The 16,104-nt window shown below is 39.7% G+C and overlaps 1 protein-coding gene across 1 annotated transcript in view; it reads right to left on the bottom strand.

Moving 5' to 3' along the window:
- The window catches only part of SLC17A6 (solute carrier family 17 member 6), a 40,059-nt gene that overhangs the window by 17,790 nt on the left and 6,165 nt on the right, over positions 1-16,104 (bottom strand). The gene's annotated exons all lie outside the window — the stretch shown is intronic.

Raw genomic sequence — 16,104 nt, 5'->3', positions numbered from 1 at the left:
CAAGAGCTTTTTCCTCAGGTGCACTGTTATGTCCCTAATACAGCAGGGTGCCTGACAGAGCAGATACTCACTGGAAAGTTGTCAAAAAAATAACAAAGGCCTGAATGGAGTTTTATCTCACATTATACGACTGTTTGCAACTTCCCTAGAAGCTGCCTACACATAAACATTTTATGAATGGAATTATATTTTCAATGCCCCGAGAAATCTCATGGTCAGATCCCACAGCACAAGTATTTATAATGAAAATAACTATTCCTTAATATATATGGTTCTTCTTTCTTCTTCGTGTATGTGGGCGGGGGTACTGTCTGAGGCCCACCTCTCACTGCGCACATGCACGTAATGATTCAGAGAAGAATTGCTGGAAATATGGTGCTCACACCTTCCTCCATCTGCAAGCAGAAATTCCACTCTGTTCTTAAAATACCTTCCATAATGTTCACACTAAGTAGGAAAAATATTCCCTTAACTGGGGAACGTTAGAAATATCGTCTTGCAGAGAAGTTTGGGGACACACTATCTCTAATGAGCTAAGCTGTGTGTCCTGTGTAAGTTTTCTCCAGCTGAACATTGAGCCTTGAATTCAGTGAAAATGGTCTCATAGAAATTCTGACTCTTCCAAGGGGCCCATTTAAGCATAAGGAGTTAAAGATTGGAGTTTCTGAAAGGGCCTTGATCATTATTAATCAGCTACTGAAATTTGAGAAACGCCTTTCTGAAGGGCCAAAGTGGATCCTAGACCAGGTCAAATACTTTTGTTTACTTGACGTAACCTAATATCCGCCTGTCCTTAGTGCTAAGAAGTCACTCAGAAGGTAGATACCCTGTTCCATGTTTCCTCTGTGCTATTTGCTGAATAGGTATCTTTCGGTTTGAGTCAGAGAATAACTGATTTCCTAAATTTCTGTCGCAAAATAGAAACTTTCTATTTCTAAAAATGATTACTCCCATTAAAACACCATATACCCTGGGGTGCCTGGGTGGCACAGCGGTTAAGCGTCTGCCTTCGGCTCAGGATGTGATCCCGGCATTATGGGATCGAGCCCCACATCAGGCTCCTCCGCTATGAGCCTGCTTCTTCCTCTCCCACTCCCCCTGCTTGTGTTCCCTCTCTCGCTGGCTGTCTCTGTCGAATAAATAAATAAAAAATCTTAAAAAAAAAAAAAACACCATATACCCAGTGACATTAAACTTCTGCCAAATATGTATTTATTTTTTCAGAAAAGAAAGGCAAAATCCCATAACCTGTCTTTATAAAATAAGAACTCCAAATTGTTATAAAAATTGAATTAAAATGCATTTTTATTAACCATTATTTTTACGTTGAAAGAATTTTCACCTCTCTTAAAAATGCAATCCAAATGTTCTTGTATGCAAACCTCAGGACATTTTGGAAGTTTCCTTTAAGGCTGAGACGAAAGAGGAGAAAGTGTATGGGGCATGTTTCCTGGACTGAGTGGTGAAAGGTGCAAGTTCGCAAAGGCCAGTGAGAGGAACGTCTGTTTCTACTATTCTGGGAGTGCGCGTGTTTGACCTGTGTCGCAGAGAGGGTGAAAGCAGGAAGGGCAATGACACTGGAGTTTCGGTCATCTGGGTAGGCTGCCCGGGTACTGCCAAACTCGTGCTGACTCTATTTTCTGTAGGTGTATCCCACGTTGCTTATGATTCTCAATAATAAAAGAGACTGACCCTGCTTCAGGCTTTACAGATAATGAGAGCCAGAGCTACATGATGCTACAGGATTTTTTAAAGTGTTTATGTGATTTATGCATCCGCCCCATTTAGCCTTCAGAAGAATCTCTTCAAACTGTTGTCCATGAACCAGCTGCATCAGAATTCTCTGGAGAGCTTATTAAAAATGCAGATTTTTCACACCAGACTTTTCAAATCAGACTGTGCTGGGAGTGAAGGCTGAAAAATCTGTGTTTTAATAAGAAACCCAGGTGATAATTTTGCATGCTAAGATTTGCAAAAACAAAAACAAAAAAAAAAACCCAACACCATAAGGTTTATAACTAGGTTTATCTAATACGTGTCTTCTTTTCCAATAATTTCTTAAAAGTATGATGCATGAAGTTTCGTTTCTATGAATAAAACTTTCAACCATCACTTTCTCTGAAGGGTTTTAAAATACCGCGTCTCTCGACATGCTAGAGAGAGATGAATTTTACCCGTTCTGTAGCTCAACGTTTCCCAACGTCCACTCGATTGAGATTTCAGGATGGACAATTCTTTGTTGTGGGACGCTGTCCCATGCACTGTATGTCTAGCAGCCTTTCTACATTACAAGCCAGTAGCGTTTGCCCCCAAGTTGTAACAACCAAAAATGTCCTTTGGGGGACAAAACCACCCACCAGTAGAACTGAATCAATTATGAACTCTTTGTTCAACACCCACTACAGTTAGACCTAAATCTAGTAAGTGCTTCTTCAACTTGCTAGACACCATGCTAACATCTCACATGCCATAAAATCCACAACCACTTCACAACCCTGTGAGATGGGTATTATTCATACACCCATTTTATAGATGAAGAAACTAAGCCTGGATAAGTGAAATCCCTTGCACACGTTGTTTGTCAGTTCCAAGTAGAAGAAACCTGGTTCAAATCTAGTCTGTCTGATTCCAAAACCAGTGGGTTTTACTACTAGGGTTTTCATCTGATCATGCACACATGCAGTTAGTAATGTGTTTCGGGATTCTGACTATAAATTTAAATAATAATCTTCACAAAGCTATTTGAACTCACCGTATGGTTCCTGAAAGAAAACATCAATAGATCAGTTCCAAAGTTCATTTTCCACTCTTGCCCTGGATATTGTTTCTAATTATATAATCTTGTGACATATCCAAATGCTTCGTACTTTTAAGTTCCTAAATTCTTTTAACTGTCCCTTTTTCATTATTAGTTGCTATTGGATCATAAAAATGCATGGACTTTTTTTCTATTTAAGAAGGAAATCCATCGGACTTTTCAGAATCTCATCTTCTTTTTAAAATTTTATATCATTGTTCTCCAACTCAATACCCAGGTAATTAAAATTCTGATTATCAAAATTCTTGCCCAGTATGGGAAGCCTTCACACTTTCTCTTGCTGTGCTACACAGAGCCAAAATTAAAGCAGCCACTTCATTCAACATTCATTTATGCATTCACACTCCAATTCTTTGTGAGACTATATTTAGAGTAGGACACAGTGCTGAGGAGGAAAAGGGAGCTAAAACTTACAGAGCGCTTACTATACACACTCCACCCACATTAATTCATTTAATCCTCACAACTACGCTCCGAGCCACATATTCATCTCATTTTACAAATAGGAAACTGGAGACAATGGTTGTGCAAGATAAAAGCAAGCAGTGAAGTGGAGACTGGAATCCAGGGCTCTCTGACATGAAAATCTGTGCTCTTTCATTGATATGAGGCTATTAGGCACTCAGGAGAAAAGATAAAGATGGCCCTGGGTGTAGTAGGAGAAAGGAAGGGAGAGACAAGTGGCAAGAGACAACTTAAGCCAAAAATCTTAACAGGAGTACTAATGAAAAGAAAGAGAAGGGAAAGGGGCGCCTGGGCGGTGCAGCGGTTAAGCGTCTGCCTTCGGCTCAGGGCGTGATCCCGGCGTTCTGGGATCGAGCCCCACATCAGGCTCCTCCGCTAGGAGCCTGCTTCTTCCTCTCCCACTCCCCCTGCTGTGTTCCCTCTCTCGCTGGCTGTCCCTATCTCTGTCAAATAAATAAATAAATAAAATCTTAAAAAAAAAAAGAAAGAAACTAGGTCAGTGTTTAAAATGGCTGGACATTGTGGTATCCGGTACCCCGAGTAAAAAAAGTAAGACCATCAAGAGTGAGAGTGAGATTATGAACAAGGAAGGTGTGAGCAAATACAGATTGAACAAGGAAGGGAAGAACAGGGTCTGTAAATCCATGGCATCCGGGAGACGGTGCAGCATAGAGTGTAGAGGGTAAACAATGATTAAGCCCTTAAAGTGAAGTAAACACAAAGCTTAGTAGAATTAAGGGGAGAGGGATCTATGAGGCCAGAGAGACAGAAAGTTATCAGGATCCATGTAAATTTAGGCAAGACGATGGCTTGCACAGGAGCAAGGCGCCAAAGCCAGTAATGGTAGTAGAGGCGGAGAAAGTGACAGAAATACGGTACAGAAATTTTTATAAGACCCTAGCTTCGTCACTTAATAACTGTGTGACTGGAAAGTTAGTTAACTTCTCTAGGCTTCTGATTCCTTGTCTATAAAAAGGGCAGAGCCATGGAATGGTCAAGAGCATGGATTCTAAGGCTAGGCTGCTTGGCTTCGAAGTTCATTCTTGTCATCTATTACTTGAGTCATCTTGAGCAGTTTAACTAACTACGCTACATTCCTTGTCTGCAAAATGGCAATATTAATAGAACCTATGATTTATTATAAGTAAAGCATCTAGAAGAATTCCTGGAATATCCTAACGGTATTAGGATCTGTGCAACGCAGATATTCATATATTGCATGTCATAGGATTGCTGTGAGACTAAAAATAATGCACTCAAAAGGTGCGTGGCACATAAAAATAAATCCATAAATGTGAGCCAGTCAAGTAGAAATAATAATAAATTGCCAATGTTTATTGAATTGTTAGTGTGTGTCAGTCACTGTTCCAGATTCTCATTTTAAACTAACAATAACATCAGCACGCTGCTACTGCTGTCCTTATTCCATAGATAGAATAGCTAAGTGCAGGTGGGTTTATATAGCTGGCTACAGGCACATAGAAACTGAGTGGAGAATTATGGTTTGTCTTGACTTGGTCCAGTTGTAGATCCTAGCTCCTTACCTGCGAAGCTCTACTCTACTAGCAGCAGAACTAGTACTCACAAATGCCACGAGCAGCAAATAAAATGGCAACAATTTTGGAAGACAAAAACATGCTGAATAATGGATGATAGCAGCAGGGAGGAGTGAAAAAGAGGATTCAACTTCTGTCCTATGTTTCAAAGTAGTTAAATTGAGAAGCTTATTTGGGGGGGGGTTGTCTTTTTATGAGCAAAGTCTAGTTTTCAAAAGAGAAATGGAAGAAATAGAACTAAGTACGGAACACAAGTTCCAGAATATAAAATGGTTCAGCACAGCAATTTTCAGATTTATCATTCGCGATCATCATCTTAGGGGGCTGTTCGAACACAGATTGCTGGGTGCCAGAACTTTGCGTGGGGCCTGAGAATGTGCATTTCTAACTAGTATCCAGATGATGCTGATGTTACTTTTTCTGACTTGAGAATCATTGGTTTAGCCATACTATGCTAGATATTCCCCCGAGACATCACAAAAAGGACAGATCTGGGGCAGGACTGGGGATAAACCTAATATGGACAGAGGTAGACAGAGCTGGAAAAGGGGGTTTAACCTTAATTTATAGAGGGGAGGGGCAAGAACGGAACGGAAACACCTGCTAAAAGGCGCAATATCCTTTACAAAGCACGAACTGTAATTAGATGGTTGGGTCAAACCCAAAGTGAAGTCCTCTGGCCTAATTTCGACTGTCCTCACTGACCAAATTGACTGAGCAGCTGCCATGGTTCTCCCGGGGACATATAAACAGCATAACATAATATTAAGAATAAAAGCTGTGGTTACAGCATGTGAATTCAAATTCCAACTCTGATTTCTTTCTAAGTATAATATTGGGCAAGTTGTTATTACTTACATTCTCAAAGCCTTACTTTTTCCATTTGTAAAATGGAAATAATAAGTTTTCATACTTCAAAGGACTATCATGAAGATTATATGAATCAGCTATGGACCTTGGACAGTGCGTGGTTCATAGTAAATGGTTCCTAAATATCAGCTAACATACAGGAATTTTCCAACATTCATTAGAGTTTTCAGAGAATTTGTATTCTTTGCCCTTTTTTTCCACCCCAGCATGCTTTTGCCCTGATTAAATAGTATTGTTTCTGTAACAAAGGATTCAGAATTGTTCCATGTCATCTTGAAATTCTATCAGCTTAGGGGTGCCTGGGTGGCTCAGTCAGTTTAGCATCTGCCTTTGGCTCAGGTCACGATCCCGGAGTCCTGGGATCCAGCCCTGCATCCCTGTTCAGTGAGGAGTCTGTTTGTCCCCCTCTCTCCGCCCTTCCCCCCAATTTGTGTTCTCTCTCGCTTGCTCTCTCAAATAGATAAATAAAAATCTTTAAAAAAAATTCTATCAGCTTAAAGTGCATGAAGACATAGAATAAAAATTCTGTGTCCCATTCTGAAGGCATACAGAACGGCTTGAACCGCACCAGGCTCCCAGTCTGTGCCTCCGCAGGCCGGCTGCAATCCCTGGCAGGAGACAAGACATTTTTAAAAACTGTACGGCATTGTCCAAATTATATGTGTCTTCGTACTTGGCACACTTCCACCCTTATCCCTAATACCTGCCCACCACACACACACACACACACACACACACACACACACACCTCTTTTTTGGACTAATCTTTTCTCTCAGATGTCCCTCAAGCAACTGTAGATTGCTTTTATAAGACTTAACTCAGGAGATCCCGTGTTCCCCTGCCCCCCTGCCTTATTTGTGGGGAACATTGTCCAGGTCTTTATTTCACTTCTTCAAACCCCAGGATGCTAGCAGAATGCTTTGTACATCATGTGCTCTTAAGAAATGACCACCCAGGGGCGCCTGGATGGCTCAGTTGGTTAAGCGTCTGCCTTTGGCTCAGGTCATGATGCCAGGTCCCTGGGACTGAGCCCCACATTAGACTCCCTCCTCAGCGGGGAGCCTGCTTCTCCCTCTCCAGCTCTCTCTGCTTGTGTGTGCACTCGCTCTCTCTCTCTCCATCAAATAAATAAAATAAAATAAAAAAAGACCATCCAGTTACTTTTGTATAAAGACTTTAAATAGAGGGCAATGATAACTTCCCTCCTGAGGTGTATGTGGCTGATAACAGATCTTTCTCCTTTGAACCTTTATTATTCTGTTATCCTTTTCAATCAATTGACCATTTCTTTGTTCTTGCACTTTTAGTGGGGATGAACTGCTGTTCTGGGTATCCTAATAATCCTAGGAAGCTGAGTTACTCTCACAAAATAACTGTAGGATGGCGGCTATGGACTAGGACTGAGAGTATTCCTGTGGATAAATCCTCACTTCAGATAGCTGCTGAGTTCAAGTACGTGGCCGGGTCTGGCCTCATCCTTGTCTTCCCAACAACACTGTAGAATCTTCTGAAACCAACTGCCATTACATTCTCTGTTCATCACGGCATCCTTGAAACCACTGTCTCTAAAGCTCTGCTTTCAAAATCGTCCTCTTAAAGAATCCCACCATTTATCAATTTTTAATGTCGTCGTCGTGTATATTGCATTATGCTTGACAGTCATTAGTTTTGTTTGGGCCGATGTCAACAAAAAAACAGACAGACGTAAACATTGAATATATTTTTGATATCTCAGTAGAAGGAAATAGATTATATACCAAGAAACATTTACTCTTCTTGTGAGTTTCATTATCTCTAGCGCTGGTTCCAACATGGACACATAATTGCATTTCATAGCACTGCTGCTCTGAAAGCAATCTCCACCATGATAGGCTTCCAAGTTGATGCTGATTAGAAAGCTTGTCTAAAAACCAAAATCATGCAAAAATGTTTTAAATTATTCCACGGCCATGTTCTTTCCTATGAGCCTAGCCTAGCACTAAGTAATACAGTGAATTTTTTTAAGGGACTGTAAAATAAATATTTTAAAGAACACACAGTAAAGTTATTTAATAGGAGAAATGTGTTTAGTAAAGAAGCACATCCTTTGAAATCAGACGTACTGGGGTTGATACCCCAGCTCTTCCTCTTATCAGCTGGTGATTGGGGGGGAAATAGGTGCTATTGTGTGTTCATTTCTCTCATCAGTAAAACAAGTGTTAAGAATGTCTGCCTTACAGCCTCTATGAGGAAGAAAGATGATCTCTGTACATAAAAAGTTGAGCAATACATATATTTAGTATTGTATTCCATTCTAATTTCATCTGCCTTCTGAAATGAGGAACTAAGGCAATTATAAAAACAATTTATAACTCATATCCTCTCTCTTCCCACCCCAATACAAATGTACTATTTAGGGAGAGGTAGAAATGTTATCCCTGAATGATCTACTTCACATTGATTGAAAAGCTTTCCTGATACTCACTCATCCTTCTCCATTGTGCCTGGTTGGAGTAGACCTTCTATGTTTCCATTCAGTAGAACTGGCTTTGTTTTTCCCCGTTTTAATCTAAAAGCTAGATTTCTAGACTCTTTTTATCTACAGGGAGGAGAACGTTGTCCTTTACCCCATCATATAAATTAAGCAATCATGTTACTGCTTGACTTCTGTAGGCCTAAGAACATCTATGCTGCAAAAAGTTTCATTTTTACAATTTTTTTTTTTTGTCTTTTGAAATTTCATTGTGGATTTTCTCAGGTACATTTTTTATGTTTCTCAATAGGCTAAATGCTAAGTTTAATGACCTATCAAATAATAATGTAGTTTATTTGAAAATGTTTTAATGAATACTGATTATAGAATAGAAATTGAAGGCTCATTCAGTATAAGTAACCAATCACATGTTTGTAAAATTAAGCTGACTTCTGATTTATATTCTGAGTTTGGTTTTGGTTTTTTGGTTTGCTTTATAATCTATGTCAGTTAAGAAGCTCACTTATGGTCTGATCCACCACTTATTCCAAATAAAGGTAAATAATATATAGGTAAATAAAGAAATGTTATACTTTCCATTTAAAAAAAATTTTTCTAGAAACAAATTTCCCCAAATAAACATTTGTCTATTTTTAATATATTTTTTTACTTTCTCAGTTGTAAATTTAAGTTCTCTATAATACCAGGCAGTATTTTTATCAGTATATGTTATATCAGGCAATAGATTCATATCAGTACTACATATAAAAATAAACCATCAATGCAAATGCTAACAAATTACACACAACTTTTTCAGCAATAAACTAAACTAAACCATTTCTTTCACTGAACAATTAATTAAGCCGAGCCATGTAGTCATTAATTAAATAAATATTCCTAACTTGAAGAATCCCAGAGTAAGTTGCATCTCAACTAGCATGATGTCTCATTTGGCCTCAAGTCCTTCTCCTTATACAATTGGCAGCTAAAGTTCTACCTGAAAAACCCATGTTTGTGAATGTAAGTCAGAGGTGGGTGTCAGTAATTGGGCCAAGAAAAAAAAAAAGGCAAAGAAACATGCAAACTAAATGTGACAATTCTGAACATCGCAAATGCCTTAAGAACAGGATTAGAAAGTGATGGGTGTTCTCCATTTCTCAAAGAACATCATAATCTCTGCGAAATAAAATAAGGGCCATTTGCTTATTGAGATTGCTTTTCAGAATGATAAACCACTTGAAAGCTACTTAAAATTGTTGTTTTCCTCATGATTTCCCCTGCAGCAAATGACATATTAAAATGAATTCAATTTGCTTATTTTCAAGTTAAAACCTAATTTCTACTTGTTTTCTTTCTGCTTGTTACACACACACACACACACACTCTCTCTCTCTCTCTCTCTCTCTTCTTTGTCTTCCAGTGTGAAATGACTATATTCTCTTATACAGAATGACTTTAAGGACGTGTGTGTGTGTGTGTGTGTGTGTGTGTGTGTGCAGTAGGAGGCTCTGTATTACTAAACCGATTGCCCAAATTGAGAAGCGTATCATGCCCCTGACACAGAAAAGGTTGGAAAAGCAAATGCAGTTGCTGAAACCTGCATCGGGCCCTGCCTGGTGATTGACATTCAGTGCGCTCCGCGGCGAGTTAGCTGAGAAATCCTCAGTCAGGTTATTTCTCCATGACCCACAGCCACAAACACCCTCAGCTACCAAGCCCACCCCAAAAGGATTTGCCTGGTAGAGGTGAAAGGAACACTGGTGACTTGTCACTTCTACAGATGATATCCATTTTCCCCAAATCGATCAATGCATTTCCATTTGGACAGTGGCTTGTCACTTAACAGGGAGCTAGTGTTCCTCACCCCAGGTGTGGCACTAATCCTATCCTTGAGGGTGTGTAGCAGTAGACCGATTCGGCTGTTTAATCTAGTTAATCTAATCAAATCAGGGCTCAGGCGCCTCCCTTTGTCACATCTGATGCCCCATTCCCATATTTAAAAAGGAATACACAAGCACAAGCCAGCCCTCTGGGTCCCTTGGTACATCATTAAGTTGTAAAAATGACTTCATCACTCATGACAGAGAAATTAGACAGCCCCAACAGTGGCATATGGCAGCGGGACAATCATTCCACCAGCTGCCCACCTGACTCCCTCCTCCCTCAAAATCCTGGCCCTCCCCTCCAGGGCTGGCTCTGCACTGCGGTAGAGGGCTGTGGCAGCCACAGGGGAGCCCAGAGCTAGTAGAGGGTGAGAGGAGGGGAGAATGGAAGGAAAGAGAAGCTCATGTCAGCAAACCACGGGCAAGCCCTTAGGGACCCCTCCCTCTCTCAATCCATTTATCCATCTTGTGGAAAGGTATTTTCTTTTGTCAGAAAAAGGAAGGTCTCTTCCGCTTTGTCCCAGACTCCTAACCTACAGAGGCCACAATGGGAAGACAGCGAGATGTCTAATAGGCTGCTAGAGGAGTGAAACAGAGAGTCACCTCTGGCCCTAAAGGAAGAGATGATGATAACCCATTTCCACCACAGCACGATGGTGGTCTCTTGCCACAGCTTTATGTTCATAGTCTAAATTATTTTCTCACACAAAAGGAATCTGCAAATGTTTCTTACTGAAGGGTTACAGAGCCTCTGCTTGTAATGGACATTGCAATGGATAGGTAAGTGGAGAGGAAAACAATGAGAGATGATAGATAGATAGATAGATAGATAGATAGATAGATAGATAGATAGATAGATAATGTTTACATATGTGTTTGGTAATGACACTTAAGAATTCACTTCCAATGCTTATTACAGTAAATAAAGCACATCTTCATTGTTTTATTTCTGTGAAGGAAAAAGAATAACACAGGTAAAATTGTCCCTTCCTGCGCTTAAAATATGAAGACGTTATGTTCAAAATATCTTCATTCCTCTCTTTCTGAAAACCCCTCTCACAAGAGAATTTTTCAGAATCAGGCAAGCCAGAATACTTACCTAAAGTATACCAAATTTCATTTTTATAAATGCAAATTCACATGAGTTAACAGATTTAAAATCCATGCATTTGAATTTGTTGATTTTTAAGTATAAACTACTCTCTCTTTTGTAACAGTGGTATGAATTGAGTTGTAGCCATCAAAATCCCAAGGAAGAATCTCTTCTCTTTTGCAGACAAATGGTCTAAATTACCCAACCACTCCATCCACCCCCTTACCCTTCACCCCCTTGCCCAGTGATGCTCAAACTTCTGAAATATTGTAGGAGCCCATATTACGAAAGGGCTGGGTAGGGAAAAAAAAAAAAGTACTAAATGCCATATTTCCTCCTATAGAAAATCACACTATTTGTTTAAGTCATTGTCAAGCTCGGGTTTTTGTCTCTTGCAAAGAAAAGAACAGAATCATTCACGCTGTAGCCAAATCATTTGGGAGTCCATACACACACACACACAAATACAGTATGTTTCTCTTGCCACCAAAACTGAAGGATCCCTTGGGCCAGCTAAAGGCTTCTCTTTTTAATTCTTGGATTTCTATCCTGGATTTGGGCATGATAGATTATGGGCACTCACTGAGAGAGCAGACGGCTCAGCTTGCTGCTGAAAGTGAACTTCGAGGTGAAGTACATAGTATCAAGCAGAGATGCTAAATGTCAGTGTAGAGACAGCCTGAATTCATGCATTGCTGGGCACCTGAGTTTTAGTCCCAGTCTCTTTGTGATCTTGGGCAAGTCACCACCTCCCTGATTTTCTATTTCCTTTCCTAGTATCTAAGTGAGAAGATTGGATGAAATGAGCCTTATCCCTCTCTAATATGGGCTCTTTCTGTTAACTGAAGTTCACCACATGCTACAGACACATGGGATCCTCAATCTCTTATTCAAATAAAGAACTATTCTTTTTTCTTTAGCAAAGGTCAAGTTAGAAACCCAAGAAACACCTGAAAAGACAAAATGTTGCACCAGGAGTTAAACACTTCCTAAATAAAGAAGAGGAGTGGGGGAAATAAACTATAACTTTCAGCAGAGAAGTCTAACCTCAAACTTAAATGGTTATAATGCCTGACTAGAATTCAAAGACTGAATGCACTGAATTACTAGCACTCTCTATACCCTTGGCTAAAAAGCTTTCCTAAGACAATTCTTCAAATGAGACTTAAGGCATTTTCAGTGAACAATAATTTTAGCTATAAATAATGTGTATGGGAAAATAATTTTAAAGCTAGAAATCTGGCAGGTGGAAAGATGCGTTTTTATCACAATAGAAATAATCCCTTGGCATTACTAATACTTAAGACAAATTTAAACATAAGTAATACTGAATGGCCTTAAGATATTATTTATTCTTTCATTTTTTTTCTGAAGCTAGGACCTTATTAATAATGAATGATAACAGCCAACATCTAATGAGGGCCAGGCACTTCTAAGAACCTTACACGTATTGTCTTATTTAGCTGTCATGACACTCATATCAAGTAGGTACTTTGATAAGTCCCCTTTTACAGAAATATAAACTGAAATTCAGAGGAGTTAAGTAAAGTTTAATGTCATTCAGTTATTAAGTAGTACCTTCGGGAGTCTGAACCTACATGGTTTATCTTTAGAACCTGTATCTTAACCACTCTGCCATACTGCCTTTTTTAAAATGCCCAAACACTTTGTTGGGATGGTCATTTTATTCATTCAACAAGTATCTGTCTTGGGCCTGGCACTGTTTGAGATGTTAGGGATACAGCAGTGAAAACAATGTGGATACAATTGCTTGCTCTCATGATGCGTACACTTTATTGGACAAAGCAAAAAGATAAATCGGTGAAATATGGGTACAGCAGCTGGCATGAAGCGCTTCATAAAACCTAAATCAGCATCGGCAGATCAAGAAGACATGAGTAGGATAGGAAAAAATTTTAAATAGGGTTTATAAGATATTGTCACTTAGAAAGAAGAATAGTCTTTGTGAAGATAATATTGTCCATTGAAATTGGACAAATATTGACCAATTATTCTTTGGTAAATCTGACCATCTTTGATTACGCCCTTTGCAAAAATTCTGTTTTTCTCCTGTTTAGTACTTGCCTAGGTTCCTCATCAGTCAAAATGCAAGGTAAAAATAATCCTTAGCTCTTCCACATTTGTCATGGTCTGGATTTCTGTAAGCCCCGTGCCCTGTACTGTTTAAAGGCAACATTAACTTGCCCCCAACACATTGTTATCACTATAGTAAATATGTTCTCATCTAGAAACACTACAGATTTTATAAGGAATCTTCTTTTGATTCCTCATCCCAAAGCCCTCCAGGGAGGTGACTACATTCTCCTGTCCACGAGGTGCCACAGCCCTTTAAGAAAAGACAAAGGAAAAAATGATGCAAGAGTCCTCTGGGACTGAGATTCTCTCCCCTAGCTTTTTTACTCAATGAGGAAAAAAGAAAGAATACTTAGAGTCTGACCAGAAAACGGGCCAGGAATCTGTATTCTGATCAAGGGTGCAGCTGCTTTTGCTTAAAGCATACAATGGAGAAGCCACATCAGTGCTGTTGGTTTTTCATTGAGAAATTTGCCAGGAGGTGGATCCAGGAGCCCTTCTCTCCAGAGGAGCCGCCTCCACACACCTAGTTCCTCTCCTCTGGTTCCGCCCAACTGTGATGGCAAACACTTTCCAAAGTGAGCTTCTTTTACACCCAGAGGGAAAGGAATCTGTCCCCAGTATCCCACCCAAGGGAAATATTGTCCTACTATTAGACGATCTATAGGGAGAAGTTTATTTGAATGGGCATACAATATTTGTAGGTGGAAAACTGGTCTTGCTGTATTGTTTTTACTGTTTTTGAAAAAGGATCGTACTAGGAAATGTACATCTTTCAAACCAATTCTAAAAATCTCTCAGATTTTGTGTTAATAAAAAAGTTCTAAGATAAAATTCAAAGTAGCATATATAGGACCGTTTGGACATTAACCAACATGTTAACAATAGGGTCTCTGTGTGATTAATGTATGATTTTTATTATATTTTCTTTTTTATATATTTTTCTTAGGATACAATACTTTCATCATCAGAAAAGGGAAGATTATATATTTTTAAACCTGTTTTGACAGGAGGCTTCAACTGTATTTGTAACATTTTGTTATATTTTTTAAATGAGATAAATATGTCGAAACCCTAAGATCTGATGAGGAATTAATCTAGGTCTTCTGGATGTTTGTCATATCTTACAATAAATTTTAGTTTTCTCAGTCTCGGAGAACACAAGACATTGAAAACATGAAAATACTAGGTTTCCCTCCCTTGAATATCCATATAAAGGTAAAGTGAATTCAGATCCAAATCTGATTTCTAAAGTTCACAATTTTTTCCTATAAGAAAAATCTACAAAATAAATTAGAACCTGAGTACGCATCAGTCTTTACTAAACATAAGACAAATGATAGTATAGAAATGAGCTTGCCTTTTTTTTTTTTTTTTAAACCAGGAAAACCTGTTTACTGACCTCCCAGTGTTACAAAGAGGGAAAGCTGGGGCATCCCTGGTGTTTTTTCCTGGCAGGAAAATGGTAGCATTTTAACAATTGGCAAGCTGAAGGTTTTGACTCTGAAAAAATCTTAAAGACACAGTCATTATCATTTCATTTCACATTACATTGAGTTTCCTGTATCATTTTTGCTTTGTTTGTGAATTACTGGTTGTTCCCCCCCCCCAAGTGAAAATATTTCATATACATATGTTTGGACTATCTTTCTGGGAAGTTTATTTTGTTTTAGAAAAAAAAAATTGAGGAGAAAAGAAAGATTCAAGACATTATGCCTTAGGGATATGGAAGCCAAACATGTAACATGTTCATTACCATACTATTTAAGGAAATATTTTCTTTAATTTGATTTACCCCATCTATAGGATTGGGTTCTCTAAATAGTTAATGATTTTCATTTTAAAATGATTCCTTTTTTAAGAGACTAGTTTGTCTCCCATTGGGTCTGAGTAGTAACCATCATGATGTCAAGGTAAAGATGGTATTCAAAAGGCACTATTACTAATCTTTCACTCTCTTCTTTTGACAATTCGAAGGACTGTCCAAAAGTCCTGGCCCAAGCAATTGAGAAGCCTAAGTTAAATTTGCAAGAATTCTTCCCTAGGCTTTGGAGAGGACAGAAAAGTCTTGGGCAGGAAGTTACTGCTGGTGAATGGGATTTTAGGTGACAGAAGCCACAGGAAGAGGCCTCCTCAGAGACTTTATTGAGAAATGAGTAGGGACCAGTTTAAAAAGCAAGAGAAGATCGAGACTAGTTCGAAATATCTGCCCCAGAAAATCTGACTTTGGAGGGGAGGGAGAAAGGTGAAGTCATAGATACAAAGTCTTAGGAAAGACCCGAAGTCTTTTTTGGGAGTCTCTATGAAGCAACACTTGAAAAGGTGAGTGCGTGTGTTCTGTTTTATAATTCAGATTTAAGGAGAATTTATTTAGTTTTATTTATCTTAATATGCACCATGAAGCAAATAAAGCTGCCTCTCACCCTGCAGTGGCCAGGCTGTGCTCCTGAACGTCCCCACCCCATCAGTCCTTATGCCCCATACTTTGGTATGTCTCTGCAGGTGATCCCGACGGCATTTCTGGAGCTGGCGCTAGGACCTCGGCTGCAGCGTCCCACCACCCCCCCACCCCGCCCCCGCTGCAAAACTGGAAGCCTGAGGGCTCAGAGGAGCTCCTTTCCCACCCCCGCCCCGCCTCTACTCACTGGTGCTCATTAACAGGTGGAATCGCACCCCGGGCGCCTGAAATCCCGCCTGCCTCCATAGAAACAAATCCTTCAGACCCAGAGCACCATCTGGGCGGGCTCCGTGGCCCGGCGTTCGATGCGCCCTGCCGGGAGGTCAGCACCACAGGGAGCCGGGGCACCCGAGGGATGCACTGGCGAGAGCGCAGCACGTGTCGCTACCCCCCTAACCACACACACACACACAC

This window comes from Ursus maritimus, unplaced genomic scaffold (assembly GCF_017311325.1).
Source record: "Ursus maritimus isolate PB19 unplaced genomic scaffold, ASM1731132v1 scaffold_23, whole genome shotgun sequence".
Classification (NCBI taxonomy): Eukaryota; Metazoa; Chordata; class Mammalia; order Carnivora; family Ursidae; genus Ursus; species Ursus maritimus.
This window is presented reverse-complemented; position numbering and strand designations above follow the sequence as displayed.